This window comes from Cervus elaphus, chromosome 9, assembly GCF_910594005.1.
Source record: "Cervus elaphus chromosome 9, mCerEla1.1, whole genome shotgun sequence".
Lineage (NCBI taxonomy): Eukaryota > Metazoa > Chordata > Mammalia > Artiodactyla > Cervidae > Cervus > Cervus elaphus.
This window is the reverse complement of record NC_057823.1, coordinates 23,169,070-23,175,108: the sequence shown is the minus strand read 5'-3', so window position 1 is coordinate 23,175,108 and position 6,039 is coordinate 23,169,070.

Here is a 6,039-nt window from a genome sequence, read left to right as displayed (position 1 = left end):
GCTTATTTCCTCTTGCTGGCTGAGGGCGGGGGCAGCAGAGGAGCCCTGAGGTCCCCAGGGTGTCACCGGATCCCATGTGGCTGGGAGGGGTCTTTTCGCCTTCAGGTTGGGGTCTCAGCTCAGGGGAACCACAGCCTGGCTGCCTGGGGTGTGCCTCCTTCCCTGGGCCCAACTGGCCATTCACTGTCACGGATGCTCTTGGAAATATGTGCCCCTCCCCTAACCCAGTTGTGTAAACCAAGATGTTGGACCAGTAATCTTCCTATCTCTCAGTCTTTTTTGCTTTAAAAATTAAAAAAATACATATATTGTGGTAAATACACATACAACTTAGCATCTTTACAATTTTTTAAATCAGATTTTATTTGTGTTCCAATGGGTCATTAGCAATAGGTCTTGTTATGAGGTCGGTTAGTGCATGCATGCCCAGGGTGTTCAACTCTGCAACCCTATGGACTGTAGCCCACCAGGCTCCTCTGTCCATGGGATTTTCCAGGCAAGAATACTGGAGTGGGTTGCCATTTCCTCCTCTAGGGGATCTTCCTGACCCAGGGATTGAAACTGCATCTCCTGTATTGGCAGGCAGATTCTTTACTACCAAGCTACCTGGGAAGCCCCTCTTCACCATTTTTAAATGCACAATTCAGTGACATTGATTTCATTCACCATGTTGTACAACCACCAGCACTAACGGTCTCCAAAACCTTTTTATCACTTTAAACAGAAAGTCTGTCCCTGTTAAGCAATAACTCCCCACCTCTTCCTCAGCCCCAGGCCCCCTACCACCATATTTTCTATGGAGTCTATCTATAGGAATCTCCTGTGAGTGGAGTCAGACTTTGTCCTTCTGTGTATAGCTTCTCTCACTGAACATCATGTCCTCCAGGTTCATTCATGATGTAGCAGGTGTCAGAACCTCCTTCCTTTTTAAGGCTGAATCATTCCAATGCTGTGGATGGACCACGCTGTGTTTATCCATCATCTGTCAGTGGACACTGGGCATACTTCCGCCTTCTGACTGCCATGAATCATGCCTCTGGGAGCACCGGTGTGCAGGCACCTCTTCAAGACGGCTTTCCATTTTACTGGGTGTAAAGAGAAGTGGAACTGCTGGGTCACACCGTGATGCTATAGTCAACCATTTGAGGAACCACCAGACTGTTTCCACAGCAGCTACCTTATTTTCATGTTCCCACCAGCCGTTCACCCGGTTCCCACTTCTCCACATGGTCCTCCAGTTTTATTTACTCACTCATCAGTGGAATGGAAATGCCCTGAAGACCTGTGTGTGCCAGGCACTGTCCTAGGCACTGCATATACAGGGAGGAGAACAGCATTTATCACCACGACTCAATCTGAACTAACAGCCGGAAAAGAGGCATGGGGAGCAACAGTGGCCGTTTCAGACAGGCTGTTCAGGAAAGGCCTCTCTGAGACGGTGGCATATGAATAAATAACATGCTGGAAGATGTGAAGGGATCTGCGCTGGGCTTAGTTGCTCAGTTGTGTCCGACTCTTTGCAACCCCATGGACTGTAACCCGCCAGTATCCTCTGTCCATGGGATTCTCCAGGCCAGAATACTGGAGTGGGATGCCACGTCCTTCTCCAGGGGATCTTCCCAACCCCGGGATTGAACCCAGGTCTCCCACATTGCAGGTGGATTCTTTACCGTCTGAGCCACCAGGGAAGCCCCAGAATACTGGAGTATTCCTTTTCCAGGGGAAAAGTCTATCCCTTTTCCAGGGGAACTTCCTGACCCAGGAATCGAGGGAGGTGGGACCCTGGAGGGCTGTGGGCAGAAGGGCGGGGCCTGACTCAGTGCTCAGGCGCGCCCTCTGGTGGCTCTTGCGCGGAGGAGAGACTGAGGGGATGAGGGCGGAACCCGGAACTTGGATGGAGGGGACCGCTCTAGACCAGGCAGGACCTGATGGAGGCAGAAGAAAGGAGTGGGATTTGGGAGGTGGGGGCGGAGAGGGGGCCCGCAAGACGCTGCCGGCGCACCTGGCTGTCATGCCTTCCTCCGCCGGCAGGTGCCGCTCGCCGGCTTTCCGCGCCCTCCAGCCCGCCACCTGCGGGCACCAACGCGCACCTGCCGGGAATGTTCTCTCCGCATCCCCGTTCCAACATGAAAACTGAGCAACTGAGCCCTTGCCCTGACGGCAGGCGGTGCCCCTGGACCCGGGCACTAGCCACGACCCGGTGCAAAGTGAAAACGCAGGGTCCTTACAATACCAGGAGGCTTTCAAGACGGAAAACCTTTGGACCACCCACCTACGCCGGTGGCCAGGGAGGGGTTCCGGGTGCTTTGGCTGTGGTGAATCCCGCTGCGGTGGACTTGGGTAAGAACCTGGTGCAGACCCTGCTTTGGATACATCCGCAGAAGTGGAATCAAATCTGTGATTCATCAGCTAATAAAGGGAGAGGGCGGGCCTTTGTAGCCCAGGCTTGGGACAACGCTGGTGGGGGAGGTGTGTGTGGCCAACGCAATGGCCAGGGAGGGACCCCGCTGTCGTCTCCCGTCACCTGAGGAGCGCCAGGAACTTTGAAGCTATGTAAACACCCTATTCCTCATTAAACAGAAAGGACTTATTTTTAAGATTTTTTTCTCGTGGGGGGGGGGGGATGCGGACCATTTTAAAAATCTTTATAGAATTTGTTACAATATTGCTTCTGTTTTCTGTTTTTTGGCCAGGAGGCATGTGGGATCTTAGCTCCCCAGCCAAGGATCAAACCTGCACCCCCTCCACTGGAACGCAAAATCTTGACCACTGGACTTCTAGAAAAGGACATTTTTAATATTGAACAAATAACACTTGAAGGGAGTGGCTCATTTCTAAAGAAAGAAGAGACTATGCATTTGTAGCATTAGTACACAGTATTATTAGTATTATTGATCCCCATACATCTACAATTCTTCCATGATACTTAAAGCAAATGGAAACTCTTATTGGTCACTATGATGATTTGAATAAAGATAGCTTTATAAAAACCTAACAATGCTGAGATAAAGTATTCAATTATCAGAGTACTCTATGGAAATAAAAAGTCACCTAGAAAAAAAAAAAAGAAAGGAGAAACTTTTGGGTGAGATACATTTAGATCTAGAAAAACTCACCAGAAGGAGCAGGGGTGTACATTGGTACATGCACTTTGGCAAGAGAAGTCATATCTGGGAATGTAAGCCAGGTGTAAGCTGGCAGGTCCACAACTGGGCATTTATTTACAGAGAGTCAAACATAGGTCTTCAGAAAGGCACACCCCAGTGGCCACAGCCACCCCTCTCATTACAGCCCCAAATGCCCATCGACACTAGAATAGATGACTAGCCCCGCATGGTGATGACAGTTAATAATACTGTATTGGGACTCCCCTGGGGGTCCAGTGGTTAAGAATCTGAGCTCCCAATGCAGGGAGCATGTGTTCGATCCCTAGTCTGGGAACTAGATCCCATGTGCTGCACTGCAGCGTGGCCAAAAACCCACACAAAACTGTATTGTACTTTGAAAGTGGCTGAGAGAGTCGGTCTTAAAAGTTCTCATCACAAGAATAACCACTCCATGTGCCAATGGATGCTAACTAGAGTTACTGTGGTGACCATTTCACAATAATACAAATGCAGAAGAATTATGTTGTACAGCTGAAGCACATGTTACATATCAATTATAGCTCACTTTAAAATATATATATAGAAAATGCTAACTAAAAGGATGTATACATGGATGATGGGATGTTCACCCAATGGTATAGTCTATAGAAGTAAGAATTAATGAATTTCAACCACAGGTAATCATATGATTTATGACACAAACAAAATGTTGAGTGATAGATAATTTGCAGAATGTTCAAAAATGACAGAAAAATAACACGAATTTTAGAGTCGCTTAATACGATTGTAAATAAAGAAAGCAGGGAAGTATAGAGGGACATTACAAAAGGGAATCACAAGACGATCAGCTCAGCAAGAGGACATAATAATCCTAAATGTGTCTGCATGAAATAGATGAAGCAAAATATGATACGGCTGAAAGGAAAAGCAGAGAAAGTCACAATTATACTTCAGAACTTCTACAGTCATCTCTTGGTGATCAGCAAAATAAGCAGACAGGATATTAGCAAGAATAGAGATCTAGACAATACCATCAACCAACCAGACCCACAAATATGGTGAAATGATTTGGGGCAAAGATACAAATGCAGTTCAACAGAGAAAGGACTGTCTTTTCAGCAAATGGTGCTGGAAAAATGGGATATCCTATGCAAAAACAAACAAACAAACAAAAAACCCTCTATCTAAACAAAAAGGAACACAAGATGGATCATAGGTCTAAATGTGAAATGTAAAACAATAAAACTCTTAGAAGAAAACAGAGAGCTTCTTGGGACTCCCCTGGTGATCCACTGGCTAAGACTCTGTGCTCCCAATGCAGGGTGCCCAGGTTCGAGCCTTAGTCAGGGAATTTGATTCCATATGCTGCAACTAAGAGTTCACATGCCACAACTAAAAATAGATTCAGTGTGCGCAATTAAGGCCTACCACAGCTGAATACATAAATAAATAAATAATAGGGCCCCTAAGTTTTGGACACGACTGAGTGACTGAACACACACACAGAAGAGAACTTCTTTGTGGCCTTGGGTCTGGCAAAAGGTTCTTAGTGACAGCAGAGAAAGCATGACCTGTGAAGGGGGGAAAAACTGATGAACTGAGCATCATCGAAATGAAGCACAAAGGACGTAGCTAAGAGAATGAAAAGCCAAACCACAAGATGAAAAAGAAATTTCAAACCCCACACCCCATAAAACGACTTGTATCCAGAATATATAAAGAATTCTCAAGACATAATAACAGGAAAACAAGCCCCCTGGCAAAATATTTGAACAGATGCTTCACCAAAAAAGATTCGTGGATGGCACGTAAGTACATGCAAAGATGTTCAACATCATTAGCTGATCAGGGAGATGCAGATTAAAATCCACAATGAAGTACCATTTACATGCATCTTTGTTGTTCAGTCGCTCAGTCATGTCCGATTCTTTGTGACCCTATGGACTGCAACATGCCAGGCTTCTCTGTCCTTCACCATCTCCTGGAGCTTGCTCAAACTCATGTCCATTGAGACAGTGATGCCATTCAACCATCTCATCCTCTGTCATCCCCTTCTCCTCCTGCCTTCAGTGTTTCCCAGCATCAGGGTCTTTTCTAATGAGTCAGCTCTTCGCATCAGGTGGCCAAAATATTGGAGCTTCAGTTTTAGCATCAGTCCTTCTAATGAATATTCAGGGTTGATTCCTTTAGGATTGACTGGTTTGATCTCCTTGCAGTTCAAGGGACTCTCAAGAGTCTTCTCCAACACCACAGCTCAAAAGCATCAATTCTTTGGTATTCAGCTTTCTTTATGGTCCAACTCTCACATCCATATGTGGCTACTGGAAAAACCATAGCTTTGACTATATGGACCTTTGTTGGCAAAGTAATGTCTCTGCTTTTTAATACACTGTTGAGGTTGGTCATAGCTTTTCTTCCAAGGAGCAAGGGTCTTTTAATTTTCTGACTGCAATCACCATCTGCAGTGATTTTGGAGTCCAAGAAAATAAAGCATCTTAAAATGGCTAAAATAAAAAATAGGACAATACCCAGTGCTGATGAGGATGCAGAAAAACAGGAACTCTCAGGTGTTGGCACTGGGGATGAAAAACAGCACAGCCACACTGGAAAACCAGCCATTTCTTACAAAGTTACACATACAATTACCCTATAACTCAAGCAGCCTGCTTCTAAGAATTTATCCTAGAGAAATGAACACTGATGATATTTATATAATATGTTTATTGCAGCACTGTTCACGATTGCCCCAAACTGGGAGCAAGTCAGATGGCCCTCTACAGGTGAACGGATAAAGGGTGATGAGCCCACACAAAGGAGAAGTACTGGACAGTCCAAAGGAAAGGGTTCCTGACACACCCAACTGCATGGACAGGTCTCAGATGCTAAGTGAAAGAAGCCAATCTCAAAAGCTACACAATGTATGCTTCTGTTT